This window comes from Limulus polyphemus, unplaced genomic scaffold, assembly GCF_000517525.1.
Source record: "Limulus polyphemus unplaced genomic scaffold, Limulus_polyphemus-2.1.2 Scaffold1005, whole genome shotgun sequence".
NCBI classification, from domain to species: domain Eukaryota; kingdom Metazoa; phylum Arthropoda; class Merostomata; order Xiphosura; family Limulidae; genus Limulus; species Limulus polyphemus.
Window position 1 is genome coordinate 263,510 of NW_013666615.1, and position 17,486 is coordinate 280,995.

At 31.0% G+C, this 17,486-nt stretch overlaps 2 long non-coding RNA genes across 2 annotated transcripts in view; both read right to left on the reverse strand.

Annotated features, from left to right (window-relative positions):
* Positions 1-6,666, reverse strand: part of LOC111086303 — a 6,780-nt gene extending 114 nt beyond the window's left edge. Inside the window, exons 1-2 of the long non-coding RNA XR_002611029.1 lie at positions 5,011-6,666; positions 339-3,845 (exon numbers count right to left, since the gene is read on the reverse strand). This is a non-coding gene — a long non-coding RNA (uncharacterized LOC111086303). The remainder of the gene's footprint in view (positions 1-338; positions 3,846-5,010) is intronic.
* A 55-nt stretch (positions 6,667-6,721) lies between these two features.
* On the reverse strand, positions 6,722-17,101 carry LOC111086301. The gene is made up of 2 exons (XR_002611026.1): positions 16,541-17,101; positions 6,722-7,308 (listed from the first exon to the last, which is right to left on the reverse strand). It is a non-coding gene; the product is annotated as an uncharacterized LOC111086301 (long non-coding RNA).
* Between the last annotated feature and the right edge of the window lie 385 nt (positions 17,102-17,486).

Below are 17,486 nucleotides of genomic sequence, written 5' to 3' on the forward strand. Positions count from 1 at the left end.
AGATCCCAAGGTTAAGATACAACTGTCGCCTAGTTTTAAAAGAATATTCTATATTCTGACTATTCGGCCAAGTCGTAGATCCCAAGGTTAAGATACAACTGTCACCTAGTTTTTAAAAAGAATATTCTATATTCTGACTATTCGGCCAAGTCATAGATCCCAAGGTTAAGGTTAACTGTCACCTAATTTTTAAAAAGAATATTCTATATTCTGACTATTCGGCCAAGTCACAGATCCCAAGGTTAAGATTCAACTGTCACCTAGTTTTTAAAAAGAATATTCTATATTCTGACTATTCGGCCAAATCATAGATCCCAAGGTTAAGATACAACTGTCACCTAGTTTTTAAAAAGAATATTCTATATTCTGACTATACGTCCAAATCATAGATCCCAAGGTTAAGATACAACTTTCACCTAGTTTTTAAAAAGAATATTCTATATTCTGACTATACGTCCAAATCATAGATCCCAAGGTTAAGATACAACTGTCACTTAGTTTTTAAATGCCGACAGAAGAAGAAGAAAAACATGGCAATGATTTTGGTTTAAAATCTTATAACCCTGGTCAGGAAAACTTAGGGTCATACTTAACCGGGGGTGTTCGGAAAATGATTTTCTCTTCACCCCGCACAAGATTTAAAATTTCATGGGTGGCTTAATGTTGATAGCATAGCCAGTAATGTACGAAAAAATTAATACGTACATACATACATACCTATATACATGTGTGTCTATTCTGTCTATCGAGGTCAGCAAGCAAGAAGCGGAAGAACCAGGATGAATAGGTGATAGAGCCTTTCTTTTGGGTAAATAAGCTGTTTGTGGCAGTGAAAGCAGCACACAGGGTGGGTGGGGACCTAAAGATCCAAATACTCGTAATTTAGGTGTGGGGGAAAACCCCACTTTCACTACTCGGAAGCACAAAATGCTGACAAGAGAGAATGGCACTTTTATAAAGAGCAAAATAGTTCGGGGTGTGCACAACATTATGCCATGCCTGACGTCAAATAAAAGTTTAACTGCAGTTTTCAACAGGTATTTGCAATTTTTTTATAAATCAACACACCGATTCATTTTCCTGGATAACAGTAATATAAAAAAATGGTAAATAAAACTCCAGTCTGAGTTTCATATAAATGATACCACCACGAAATAATAAAGAAAAGTAAGACTTGCTTTATTTTATTATTTGTATATTAAAATCTATGTAAACGGAAACAGCCCGCGGAGATGATCCACTTCACTGAAACACTTGCTACATTATCAGGTACGTGTAATTAGTGCTTAGTCCGCTACTCATCTGTTACTAATTTGTAACTTTACACTTAATAAGTTCATTCGTCTTTGGAAAAATTAGTTAATGAAAACGAATATATATATATATATATATACAAAATATTTTTGAATTGAACAAACTTCCTGCCTACCTAATAAAATTAATTACTATCAAAATAATGTCAATTACAAATAAATACCTGTTTTCAGTCTACGATATTCTAAACAAAAGGAGGTATGTAAAAATGAAATCTCAGTTGAAGGTACAGAACAGATATTTAACCATGTAATGAGGCTTATGTGGAATGAAATGATTTACTCTTCCAACAAGAAAGCTACAGTGGAAAGTTATGGCTTACCCTCATAAATAACTTCCAGTATCATGATATTGGGTTAGAAATTTTGAAATATAAGCTAAGTGTCCTTGCAATTGTAACTCGCACTGCACGTGTTAACACAATACAGAAAAACCAGTATATTTTTTAACACCGTGCACTTGATAACTCAAGCTAAAATACGAAGAAAGTATGTGGCCACCTCCAGTATGTGATTGTCTTATATACTAATTTAAAGTGGGTTAATTCAGAAGTTAGAAATAAATGTGACATTCTTTAGTAAGAGTACAAAAACGACCGAACCATATTTTATATGTATTATCTTGGGATCACGCGTATTATCTTTTGCTGGGCAAGTGTCGCAACCTCTCCAAAGAATCGCCTTGTTTTTCAAAGATTTACAGAGCTCGCCTAAAACAAGTATTAAGACTTAAATAATGATGTTATCATATAGAAATATCATACAGCTGTATATCGTGGAAGTAAATATTTCATCTAAACAATTTTGAAATGATTGGTATTCTCAAATCATTAAGTGTGAGTCACTTGCATATATTTTGATAAAAATAATTTTACCTACAAAAGAAAAAATGCTTAAACCGCTACGTGGCACTTCTGAGGCAGTTCAAAGTTAGATCTAATCAACTTCGATGAAATATAGTGGACTATATTTAAGTTTCCAAAATAAGTTTTTTATTTTCGGTTCAACGTTTAAAAAGCATAAAATTCATAAGCAATGATTCAATTACAGGTTTTATGAAAAGTTCTATTAGCTTTTGACATATTTTACTTTTAGTAAATAGGTAAAGTTTGATTTTCAACTCGAATTACTCTAGAAGGCTTAATAATTTTGCTTTGTAATAATATTATTAATGAACTACCTTCAAAATTGTTAGGGTAAGCTTTGTTTGTTTGTTTAAGCGCAAAGCTACACAATGGGATATCCGCGCTGGGAATCGAACCCTGGATCTTAACCCGACCCACCTAGGGACGTCATGTAAGCTCAGCTGTAACTAAAGATAGATATACAAATGTGACTTAAATGTATATGCAGATATTACATTCAATAAATAAATAATATTGAAAAATGAAGCACATCTCTGAATATACGTTCCTCAATATACAATAGATTCACACAAATTGTTATGGCACACTACGTAATTTGAAAACTTGACCAATATCAAAAATACAACATAAAAGTTTACACGGTATGGCACTGAGCATACACACACAAAACAATACATAATTATACGTTCAATAGTTATTAGCTAGATTTTTCATAATATCAGTTAAAATCTAAACACAAAATGTTACGGCACCTATATAACTAGAGTAGGGCAACGTTAAACATCTAACACACAAACACGTCCATACAACACACATAATATTCATATATATATGAGTTGAACGTCAAGTACTTTTTAAAATTCCTGCTTTCTACTCGTTGCTATACTGTATTAACACCGATATCAGGGCAACGTTAAACATCTAACACACAAACACGTCCATACAACAGAGATAATAGTACTTATTAAAATTCCTGCTTTCTACTCGTTGCTACACTGTATTAATACCGATATCATAGAATTTAAGTAAGACTTATTGATGTATAATTACTACATGATATTGACAAATTACTGCTAGTCCTAACTCAATACAGTCACAAAACTTGTATTTAAAAAATTTTTGCAATAACACGTCGACTTTCGATTACAAAAGAAATGGAGGGGGTTATTTTACGCAAATGTATAAACTACGCAATCAGAGCATAATAAAACCGGTGTGGAAATTCTGCGCGTTTTAAAATCAGATGTACAAGATATTATATGATATATATATATATATATAAGGGAACGTGTTTCAGCCCTCATCTGGGGTGACCTTTTCTCTGATTTTGTGAAAAGGGTGTGGGTAAGATATGTGGTGTAAACAAACATTCATTAGTTTGAGGACATTTGTGGTGATTTGTTCGACCTTATCGGTGAGTAGTGTCTGAGTGGAGGAGTCTGATGCACCATTCGTTTGTGAGCGTAAACATTAGTCTGCCAGTAGAAACCCTTGTTACAGATTTCACAGTAGTAGACCTGCCGTTGGGGTCGATGCATGTTCATATGGTTTTTCAGGATGGTCTTGTTAGTATAACTGGTTTTGCAGATAGAACAGATGAGACCCGGTTCACGAGACATGTGTGCAGCACGTGGTGGTCTACCTCTTCGTCTTCCACCCACCATAACTGTAACGAATGATGAACAACTAGTGGTCAGTCTTATACAAATAATTAACAAACGTACAGCAAGTCAAATAAACAAAGACACAGTAGGTAGATACATAAAATAATAAACACAGACTAGGTTTAACACCAAAGTTACTTTATACATTTTAATTTCAAATCAAGTTTTGGATTTATGAGCAACAAACAATAAACCTGCAGGTGTAATTACCTTGAATAACGTAGCCCGTTATTAATCTAACAATATATAAACGTACAACAAACATTTATAACTGGTATTGTACAGTTGCAGGTTTACAATACCAAAGCTGCAAGAATAACAATGGTAAACTTACAACTGTAATTGCCTTGAATTACTTAACAAAAATAAACATAACCAGAACAAATGTCAACTAAACGACGTCTGGCCTATGCTATTTCTGCCACAACAATATTAATTTCTAAAATGTGCGAATAACGCGGCTTCATATCATATTTATTACTGAACTCCATACATATAATGAAATAATACATCTCACGAAGCCTGTTATTTATCTCTGTTCCCATTTCGCTCTAGTTTTCATGATAAGGAAAAGACGTGCCAGAGCTCACTAAGCCGTTCGTGATTCAATATCAACCTGCTAGGTCACTTGCTTCTGCTTTCGACATAGCCTGATGAGGCAAAGCCCCGTCCGTTGCCACTCTTCTATACCAGCTATGAAGTTATGTCCATTCTGCAAAAAAAAATGCTACCACTGATCCCAAAACACGCAGTTACACGTTCTAGTATACAAAAAAACAAAAACAAAAAAAAGTTAGAAGGCGAAAATCCTTTCGAACCACTATTTCACCAGAAAATCTTTAGATGTGGTAGTCTGCTCTCAAAACTTACGGTATGTTTTAGTTCAGTGGATACAATAATAACAATATATATAAATTTGAAAGTTTGGCTTCACTTTGACAATCTAAAACATTAAACAAATTCAGTACTGTTTAATAAAGTAAGTCATAATCCTGACAACTCTTACTTTACTTAAAACGAAAGTAAACTTCTTCCATATTATGTATATGTTTGTATTCAAAGTGTTGATTTCCTTAGATTTAAAGGAACAAGCGCTTTTTAAATAAACACACGTTGAACTCTCATTTTTGAAATGGTAACAACAACAAAAAAAGCTCTTAACAATACCCAATATAGACTGATAATGCTTCAATCGCCTGAATTTGGTTAACGAAACATTGTATATTTTTCTATTTTATATCCCACATCATTTTAGCCATTTATAATACAGACAATAAATTTGTTATCCTTATACTCTTTAAATTTATTTTTTTATGTCATTTCAAACGATGCATAACTCTATACGCTGTCATGCTGTATCCCGGCAAACTGCGGCAAATACATCGATTAAAAGTGACGTCATTAAAGCTGTATTTCGACTCAACTTTAACCTGACCAACGCAATAGTTGACGAACGATCGATTGCTCTTTCATACAGCACGCGAATGCTTTCAGCAAGTACAAACGAAAGGCTATTATTGCCTGTATTTTATGAAGTTAAACGGCTTTAAAGACCGAGTCTTTCACAAATTCTTCTTCTTGATTATAACATTTTATAAAATATACGAGATTTTCTACAGTTCCTCTAAAGTATCAAATTTAATTATTTAACTGACATCACATTTCAATCAAAGCAAGAAACAACCAACGTCACAAAAACAACAACTTACAGGTTACGTAAAACAAGTCGTTAGTAAATATGAAAGTAAAACACAATTCTACATGATAATTACATGACACAAACAAAAATTGACTGTTACGATTACTGCATGACTCCTGACATCTCTAACCTACATCCATCACTGAAGAGCTAATGACTGCAAGTTTTCATGAGAATGTTCAGAATGATTGTATCTCCAATGTCTAACTAAATGATGTCTCCAAAAAAATTCTACCCCACAAAGCTGACATGTGAATTTACTTCTCACTGGCGCATGCAACACCATATGTCTTGACAAGTTTCCCTTGCGGTTAAAGGAACGGGAACAAACGGTACACTGAAAATGTTGTTCCTTTCGCTGGCCTTGAGATGAAACTTCCTCAATCCAGCATCCTAAAATAAACCAAGCTAAAATTTTAGAAACAATAAACCAAACAGTTATGATGTACAAGTTGAAACTGACAGTTTCTTTAAAAGATTATTATTTTAGAAAAATTATGTTTATGTGACTTATCAATCCTGGTTGGTATAAAACATTAGTTCAGTTAAATTATGTTGGAAGGAATGTTTTTTTTCAGTCATATGCAATATTAACCTTTGAAATCAAGCATTTCTAATTTTTGAAAATTTTACCATTAAACAATTAAATTGCAATCAATCTGCCACCTATAAAATCCATGGTGGAAGAAATACCACCATGGAAGGAGTTGGTAAAATAATAATATACCCCCTCTACATATTATTAAAGCAGCATAACAGGTACTTTACATTTTGGTATCAATTCTTCTAATATTTTCACTAGAAATGTTTATGTGCTGGTGCTATTGTTTTTTTTAAATTCTGTAACCTAAGCCTCATACACAACAAGTATTAACTTGGAATGTATTTCTTCAATGTTAAAAGGCTTTTCCATAGAATAGATATTTTAGTGAAAATACTTTTTCCATTGAACCTAATATTGAATACTATAAAATGCAATATTATTTTAAAGTGCCACAATGTTGTTATTATTAATACAAATAGACTGAGTAGCATATATATAGTGAAATAATCAAGCTTACTGTTAAAGCACAAATTGGAAAAAAGTTGTTTTCCTTTATAGCCTTATACAAATTTTTATCTAATTTAAATTTTACTGTTTTCTACATACTATAAATTTAATGAAAGAAAAATCACAACTTGTATAAAAATTAGTTTTATTCACTATATTATACATTACACAGGATCATGTCCTATATTTATCATTGTAGTAAAAACATTTCATATAAGTACATTGTTACAGTCTCTTCTTTCATGTAACATGGCCGCTAAATAGAACATTTTACAAAAAACTAGGCCAAAGAGTGAAATATCTTTTGCATAGAGATAATCTGTAAAATAAGAATAAGCTAATCTGTGGTCTGAAAATTTCATTTTTATTCTAACATAAATAGAGAAACATATGCAATTTCAAAATTGAAACAACATTCTTCATAACTTTAGAAAATGAAAAACAAACTACTGATAATCAGGATGTTCACTTCTCATGTGGGTTGCTAAATGGGTCTTCCAGGCAAATTGTTTCTTACAGACCGAACAAGCATGGGGACTTCGATATGGATCATGGATCTCCATGTGTCTTCTAAGGTTACTCATGTCAAAAAATGTCTTCCAACACATTGGGCACATGGGCCGTCCCGTTTCATCCCTGGTTTTAATTGTTTTACTTCTTCTCCACAGTTGGGTTCCATGGAATGTCAGTTTTTGTCTTTCAAACCATGATTCCACTGTAAGATAAACAAGTGGCTCACTGCACACTTTATTTCTTAATACTGAGAAAGCATTAAAATAACATGATACAACTATAATATGATACAGACACATTTAAAAAACAACAACAGGAAAAATGATAAATTTGGACATTAAAGGGGATCAATTTTCTTCATCTTCAGCCTGAAAAAAAAAGAAAGAAAATACTGCATGTTAATCATCATCACACAAGAATGTGTGTAAAGTACAACCTAGGCTTGTTGCACACAGGAATCAAATGCCGTTAAACATCACCTATCATGTTATTTGATAGTCTTATTATATATTTTCATACACAGTAGTTCACATCAGCTTGCTTTATGTCTCTAATGTATGAATATGATTATATTTAAGACTTTCTAGGAATTCCAAGACCCAAAAATTAACAGCATTAAAGGTGTCAAGTTTCCCATATTCTCTATAACACAAGCACTCATGGCATTACAGAAAGCTTGTAAAGTTTCCTACATACCCTGTGACACAAGTACTGATGGTATTATAGAAGGTTGTCAAGTTTCTTATGTTCCCTATAACACAGGTATTGATGATATTATAGAGGTCTGCCAAATTTCCTAAGTACCTTATGACACAAGTATCAAAGGTATTATAGAAGTCTGTCAAATTTCCTAGGTACTTTATGACACAAGCACTTTAACATAAGTATTGAAGGTATTATAGAAGTCTGCCAAGTTTCCTAGGTACCCTATGACACGAGTATTGTGGTATTCTTATATAAAACTGATTCCCCCCAAGAGTGACAAGATAGGTCTACAGAAAATAACAAGAGATTCGATCAGGAAATATATCATGGAGTAAATTCAAATTCTCAGACTTTGACTACATTTGAGAAAGAAAAAGACTGTACACAATGTAAAAATACAAGTAAACACTCTTTATTCACACTCAATTAAAATAATGTGTGTATTGGATGAAGGACAGTACCTTTACTTGTTACTTGTCTCTCTAAACTCTCCTAAAAACTTATAAAATAGATAGATATGATCTTACCAAACTGGGGGCTTCAACTTGAGAGAGAAAGAGACAGAGTAAGAACACAGCAGTACATACACAATTCTAGTGGTCTCTCTCTTAAGATGCGAGTGCTACCTATGTCACTGAAGGTCAATCCCATTGAAACATATCATAAGGGAGATCATAATCTCAAGATATCACCAGACTGCCAAAAGAAAAAACAGCTATCTAACTTCATATTCTACAAGTGACCTTACAGCTATCTTTACCATGGGATGACAAAATGTGCTACTCTAGGTGAATGGCATAGAACAACAGGTAGCTAAAACAAAAGGAACATAATAACATTCTTTACCAATATGCTTTGTGGAAACAGCATACATGTCTGCTCAAATGAAAAATATAGAAAATTTCTCTATTAATACAAGGAGGTAGTAAACACATGGTATGCTTATATACCACTCTATTACAGAAGACTATTAAGTTTCTTATTTACCCTATGACAAAAGTACTGGTGGTATTATAAAAGGATGTCAACTTTCTTATGTACCCAATGACACAAGTACTGGTGGTATTATAAAAGGATGTCAAGTTTCTTATGTACCCTATGAGAAGTACTGGTGGTATAATAGAAAGCTGTCAAGTCTCCTATGTACCCTATGAGAAGTATTGGTGATATTATAGAAGGCTGCCAAGTTTCCTATGTACCCTATGAGAAGTATTGGTGATATAGAAAGCTGTCAAGTCTCCTATGTCCTCTATGAAAAGTATTGGTGATATTATAGAAGGCTATCAAGTGTCCCATGTACCCTATGAGAAGTATTGGTGGTACTAAAGAAAGCTGTCAATTCTCCTATATACCCTATGAGAAGTATTGGTGATATTATAAAAGGATGTCAAAGTTTCCAATGTACCTTATGAGAAGTACTGGTGGTATTATAGAAAGCTGTCAAGTTTCCTATGTACCCTATAAGAAGTGTTTGTGGTATTATAGAAGGCTGTCAAGTTTCCTACGTACCCTATGAGAAGTATTGGTGGTATTATAAAAGGATGTCAAGTTTCCTACACCACCAATACTTCTCATAGGGTACTATAATATCGCCAACACTTCTCATAGGGTACATAGGAAACTTGACAGCTTTCTATAATATCACCAACACTTCTCATAGGGTACATAGGAAACTTGACAGCTTTCTATAATACCACCAATACTTCTCATAGGGTACATAGGAAACTTGACATCCTTTTATGATTTATAATACCACCAATACTTCTCATAAGGTACATAGGAAACTTGACAAAGGATGTCAAGTTTCCTATGTACCCTATAAGAAGTATTGGTGGTATTATAAAAGGCTGTCAAGTTCCTATGTACCTTATGAGAAGTATTGATGGTATCATAGAAAGCTGTCAAGTCTCTTATGTACCTTATGAGAAGTATTGGTGGTATTATAAAAGTATGTCAAGTTTCCTATATACCTTATGAGAAGTATTGGTGGTATTATAGAAAGCTGTCAAGTTGCCTATGTACCTTATGAGAAGTATTGGTGGTATTATAAAAGTATGTCAAGTTTCCTATATACCTTATGAGAAGTATTGGTGGTATTATAGAAAGCTGTCAAGTTTCCTATGTACCCTATGAGAAGTGTTTGTGATATTATAGAAGGCTGTCAAGTTTCCTATGTACCCTATGAGAAGTGTTTGTGGTATTATAGAAGGATGTCAAGTTTCCTATGTACCCTATGAGAAGTATTGGTGGTATTATAGAAAGCTGTCAAGTTTCCTATGTACCCTATGAGAAGTGTTTGTGGTATTATAGAAGGCTGTCAAGTTTCCTACGTACCCTATGAGAAGTATTGGTGGTATTATAAAAGGATGTCAAGTTTCCTATGTACCTTATGAGAAGTATTGGTGGTATTATAAAAGGATGTCAAGTTTCCTATGTACCTTATGAGAAGTATTGGTGGTATTATAGAAAGCTGTCAAGTTTCCTATGTACCCTATGAGAAGTATTGGTGGAATCATAAAAGGATGTCAAGTTTCCTATGTACCCTATGAGAAGTATTGGTGGTATTATAGAAAGCTGTCAAGTTTCCTATGTACCCTATGAGAAGTGTTTGTGATATTATAGAAGGCTTAAGTTCCTTAATTATTCTATGACATATGTATATTAATGCAATTTAAAGTATTCTATAAGACTATCAAGTTTTCTATGTACCTTATGACCAAGTACTGAAAATATTATACAAAGTTGTCAAGTTTTCAATGTACCAAAATATTTATACTTTCAGGATTAATGAACAGTTCAAAACTTAAGATAAAAATATACTATTATTTCCTAATGTATAAAACAACACCTTGAGTTTGTTTCAATGTCTTATTTATGAAAGAAGCTGATACTTTGTATGTAAAGATTAAATTGTATGCTTAAGAAGAGATCTGGATGTATTCAGTAAGGAACTTCTCTGTGAACAATCCTTAACAATACCATACATGCATGTACATAGAAACAGAAATCATAATGTATTTATAACTAAAGGGTAGTTATCCATTGGAGGATAGTTAAGGCATGAATACAGAAACAGATGAATGGGTTTTCAAAGGTATTTTTAATAAATATAGGAAAAAGTGGTTAGGTTTATAGATGGACACCCGACTCTTAATTGTGTGACACAAAGCAGGTGTTTGTAACTAGAACACACAAATATTAGAACACTCAGGGCATATTTAAACAGTATTTTAAATTTAATTCTCTAAACCCATATATATGTTATCTAAAATTCCAACTGACATAACAGAATAAATTAAGAAATTTGTTTAAAGATAAAGTGCATAGCAGATCTCAATAATGTTAATAATTACTTATGTGATAAACATAACTCACAATACAAGTAAATAACCAATAACAAAATAGAATATGTGTTCTTATTTACCTCCGCTGGTTAAGCCATCAAAAATTATAACTTGTAACAAATCCTTTATTCTTTACTAAAAATAATCAAAAGGTTAATCATGAGATTCTTAAAAAACAAATCAGAATAATTATTTGAACTTTCACAAGTAAAACAGAATATATCTACAATTCAAAAATGCCAAGCCTGGATTTTTGCAAACAACACATATTATGGCATCCTTTGAATATTATGAATTTAGAGTTCTACTTACTCAATTTTACGTTAACATTAATTACTTATGTCTTCATATGATCAATCACAAGTGAATGATATTCACATTACTGCTACTCATTTCCCACTAATAAAAGACAATCACTTATTTGCATGATAGCAATGTAGGATGAAACAAGATAACACTATATATATATATATATATATATATTTTAAATTATATAAAATACACTGCGTAACTTCTATTCTTTCCAAATGAAATTACTTTGCTCTGTATTCCTTACTGTAGGTAGCTGATCCAAATCCAGCTAAGTTTTTTGCCTCATAATTTTGTTTGCTTGTTTTATTGACATGATCATATTTTTGAAATAATAACTACCATTTGTTATAAAAGAAAGTTTACACATGAATCATTGACAAATGAAATTAGAACATTTGTTATTGGTAAAATTAAATATTCATAGCTTATCAAGCTTATTAAAAAACTTCATGTCTAAAGATATACGTTAACAAAAAAAATAAAGAAACCAATGAAAATATGTCATCCACATCTGCAGTTCATATAAGAAGGTAAAAGCTTTACAAGTCCAAATGATGTTGTATGACCTAAACCTTTATCATACATATATTTCCTGCCTGTTGTATCATGAGAAAACTTTTCAGATATTGTTCCAGTTGCAAAAAACCAATAGAATAGTACCGTTTTACTTTTACTAATAAAGCAATGCAAGTCACTAAGAACACCCAAATTACTTTTGGATATCTTTCAGTACTCACCCTCTTTTAAAAATTAGTATGAGAAAAAGAAGAATATAAATGAATTTTTTTTAAAAATACTTTTTTCTCTTTTACTATAAAATTTTCCTTATTTGACTTGCTTGTAGTTTCATTTTATTTTTTTGTACTACATAAAATCAGAATTATGGATTTTTTGCATGTAAGTTGTTTCCACCCATTTCATTAAGCTTTTAAGATGCAATGGATAAATTAGCATCCAATTAGATCAAGTTATCTACTTAGAGCAACACTCAAAATCAACATGGTAATGAGTATAGCTAATTAAATTTACTTTTCTTACATTATTACTTACAAAGGTTGGAACATACTGTTTCATCAGTTGATAACCAAGGGCCAAATTGCATTCTGTGTTTTGTTGGTTTTTTACATATACAAGTTCAATTTTCAATTAATACTAAAAGGAAAAAAGTTCTTTAATTTAACTCTCTAGGAACTGTTATTATAAAATTATGAAAATTATATTTGATTCTTTCTGTTGCTAGTAGTATGGCAAATGGAATTTGGGGTTATATTTATATAAATACTAATATAAGCCTAAAAAAGGTTAATTCATTATATAGGTCACTAGTTAGGCCTCATTTGGAGTATTGTTTTCAGTCTTGGGCTCCTTATCTTAAGAAGGATATTGAATTGTAGGATAGGGTTTAAAGAGGGCTACTAAAATGATACCTGAAAGGTTGCCATACAAAAACAGGTTAAGTAGAATTAATTAGAATTTGATTGAGGTATTCAAGGTTATTAAGGGAATTTTTTCTCATATTTAATGGTGAGAATGATAGGACATGGGAACACAAATATAAATTTTGGAATGGAACTATAATAAGTTTTACTTTACTAATAAAGGGTGACTGGACTTTCCATGGATTGCTTTCAGATATGGTAAACTTCAAGGAACTTACTGGAAGGTCCAATGAATATTTAAATTGGATCTGAGTTTGTATGTTTTTTTAATTGGATGGTACAACCTTGATGGACCGGCATAGGCCATTTGCTGTCCCTTAAGTGTTATGTTATCTAAACCTCTTTCATTAATAATATTGTGGTAGTTGGGGGGGAGGGTATAAAATGCAGCAAGATATGCTTCACAAATCCATAGATCATGTTACACATTGACAGAATTCTACAGTCAACTGTAAAACCTTAGAGAACTCAAAGATTAAAAACCATAAGTGATATTGTGAGGAAAGTACTGCATGTGGAACATGTAATTTTTTCACAAGAAAAAAAAGAAAAAAATTATCAATATGAAACACAAAATACTTCTTGAACTGGTTAAGAATTACAGTTTATGTTAAAACAATTAAGATTACACATATAAAATACAAAGTTTTGGATGAAAATGAAATCATTATGAGATAAAAAAATATACCATAATTTATAAAAAACATAAATGAAATTTTATAAAAAATATCAGTATTACAAATGATATATATATATAGTCACAATACTTGACACAATTACACATACAACATACTGTCAAGAAATACATAGCCTATGCAACCAATTACACTTTTGACAATTTTACAAAATTTTCATGAAAAGAAGATTTATATCATTAATAAAAAATTAACATTTAATATACTGAATAGAGTTGATCAATTAACTCAATTACATTGATTACCTATAAACAATGACTATATCAATTAGTGTCACAAAATAATCAATTGAAATAACAATGACTATATCAATTCCAACAATCCAAGTAACTGAAATAATGCCATTATGTTTGTTTGTTACATAAAGCTACACAATAGGTTTCTGTACTCTTCCCACCACAGGAATCAAAACCTGATTAGGAATGTTAGTTCTTTTTTTAGCCATCTCATGAGAATAATCAAGTAGCTGAATGTGAATGATTAAAGAGCCTGATGATTAATTGGTTAGCAAATTTCACTAATTACCCAGTTCAAATACTGCGCATAAACAACTTAAAATCAAATAATAATAACATCATAACAACACTGCAAAAAATTAATGTTACAAGATCAATACACACAAATTGTTTAAAATACAAAAAGTAAAAACATATCATTTACTTAAGAACTATTGAATTATGGTTTATAAAAAAATTATTTTTCCAATATCAGTAAAAATATCACCACAAAAAACAGTAGTATTATCAAAATTTATTAATAATGAAATAAATAATTAGTATTTTGGTATTAATCCATATCATTTAAAAATAAATAAAAACATTGAACATTACTAATACCTTAATTCAATGTTCTGACAATTACACAGTTGAACACATCACATTTTTAATTAATTCAAACACAATATGATACACAGCAGAAAAAGAACCACACCACATCTTTAATCAACTAATAAAGCTTACATTAAATTTTACACACAAAATTAAGCTAATAAAATGGGTGATGAATACAACTTTACAATGATGTACTCACAAATATGATCAATGAACCTCCAGTAATGATTCTGTTTTATAAACTTCAAATTTGGATGGGATAAAAAAATATATAATGAAGCATTGTGTTAAATACTCACCTTAACAAAACTTTGATATGGTAAAATTCAGCTCAAATAATTATTTTATTTTTAAAGTACACTACATTTTGAGCATAAGTCCTTCTTCAGATGAACAGAACTAACCAATCGATGGAATATGTATTTGAAAAATAAAATAGCAATTAATTTGTTATAAATTTTATGATATCAAAGTTTGAATCAATTTGGATAGTTCTGTAATTTTAAAACAGAATTGACATTATCTTGAATAAATACAAAGATCAGTTTCACAGTGAATTCTTTATGATTTAAATCTTAAAATCATTACATTTCAGAAAGTTTGACTACACATTTCAAACAAAGGGATTCACCCTTTATGTGGTCAATTTATGAAAGTGCATATATATAAGGTGGTGGAGAATACAGTTAACATAGTTTCAAATAGACTCAAATAGATCAGTACAATGAAAAAAAATGCAAAATATATTTGAGTGTGACTATTTTTCTCTAATCATTTGAGATGTTTTGTTTTTTGCAATCCTTCTCATGTATGGTTTTATATGAAGTACTTTTTTTTTGTAATAAACTAGAGGAATATTCAATGTCATCCTTACTCTGTATGTTTTGGAACAGAATGAAATAAAACACATTAAGAATCAACATAATTCCAGTGACTTGTATTAACATTCTACTTGAAAGGCTTTACAATTATAAAATGATGACAACGTGATAGATACATTTGGTTTGTCAAACCAAAATCTTTTATCTCTTCACCAAAGTATTTCGATAATCCAAGAAGTATGCACATTTATAACAATGACTATAATTTTCAGTGTTATACACACACACATATATATATTCTTCCATTTCTATTTAATTTTTTACATTTTGGATTGATGGAATAACTAACCTTTTTGCAAATACATACACAACAACACACACCCAATCAAAAGAAACATTAGTGTTGTAAGCAATTATTTTCAATGTTTCAATTTAGATATTAGTTAGAGGTTGCAAGATATTATTAAAATAGTTCTAGAACACCTAGAATATTCTAGATGATGTCACAACAATCTAGTAAATTTAACGAGATGAGATGAGATATAAATATAAGATGGTCAGCTTATTCGAGATTGAACAGCAAATCAGTGAAATATTTAGTTTAAGAGAATTACCTGGCTCAATGTTAGTTATCAGATACATTCAGTTACTCGATTGATAAGCTGTGAAACTGTACAAATAAGTTTATTTTGTTACATTAGTCATATTATCATAAATGGACTTCAAATTATTTTCCCCAAATAACTTAAAAGAAGCTGCTCAGAGAAAAACAAAGATATAATGCTGCATTGCAGTTTGAGTCACAAGAACTGGTTAAATACTACCATTAAACATAACATCAACATTCAAATGGCTTTTTTGCAGCAACATATAACTTATACAATTAACTATGACATTGTGAATTCTAGAATGTAAAAGTAATTAGCACTTTTACTTAGATTTTGACACTTAATGTCTACATAGATGTCCATGTAAGGAGACACTGGGTGTGAATTTTGCATTAACATTAGTTTGTGTAAAATTATTATAATAATTTGCGAGGCAAATGTTGAGTGGTATTAGTACTAGTAGTAGTAGTGCAAAATAGGATAGCCTAGTTCACAGGCCAAATGTCTCATTATTAATGTTATCCCTCACTTAGAACAATGGAAATTGGAAGTGAAACTTAAATATAAATTATAAAGTAGAACCCTCGTTGAATATCAACAAAAAATCAACTATGAAAATTTTCACGTTCGTTATAATAAAAATCTAATGGCTAACATATAATATAGTAATTTTTACTTACCAATACTTAAGCAATCACAGAATCTTTTCGCTTTATTTTATTATTCGTCTGAGTTGTATCACAATTGACAATGACTGCTGTTTTTCATTATCAATTGAGTAGGACCTTAAAATTGTGGCTGGTCAGTAAGATTTTTCTAATTGTTACGGATGAAATATCACTAATAGTTTCTCTTTCAATTCAGTTTCATTAATTATTTGTTTTAATGAAATGTTTCTGAGAATGTTGTTCACAAATGCAATGGATATAACTAAGCATCAAAACAAACCTAACGTTAACCCTAATCAGTAATCCTACTTCGGAATGACGCTCTGAAAGAAACAAGAAAGCAATGCTTCTTTGGCAAGATGGTTTCTAATACTGTATAATTAATTACGATTATTACGTTAACTAATTATGAAACACTTTAAAGCAAAGTTAGTAAGAAAAAATATTTTACGAAGAATATGCAAAAACTTATATCAAATTATTTTAATTTTTCAAATGTTTATATACGTAAGCAAAAAGTTGAGAAAATACCGAATTTTGATGTATCAAAATTTCCATTATTATTTTATTATGCCAGCAAATTATGACTGTTACTTGCTGTGGCCATTAACTGTCGCATATTAAAATAATGTTACATAAAATTTAAGAATAGCAAGGGACCTATTGGTAAAAAAACTCCATGCCGGCCTTTAACATTCAAATATTTATCAAGCCTTTCCTTTAAACCCCCATTAAATTTACTCCATCCATCCATCACATCTGATAGCAGCCCGTTACAAAAGCTAACCACCCTGTTAAAAAATAAAGATGTCTTAGCTGAAGGTGACTCCTAACTTGCCAAAATTCATACTTATGTCCCATAATTCTACCATTCTCACCATTTATCAATCCATGTATGACCACTGTGATGTCCATCTAAACTAACGTTTATATAATTACTAAAATAGACAAGTTGTAC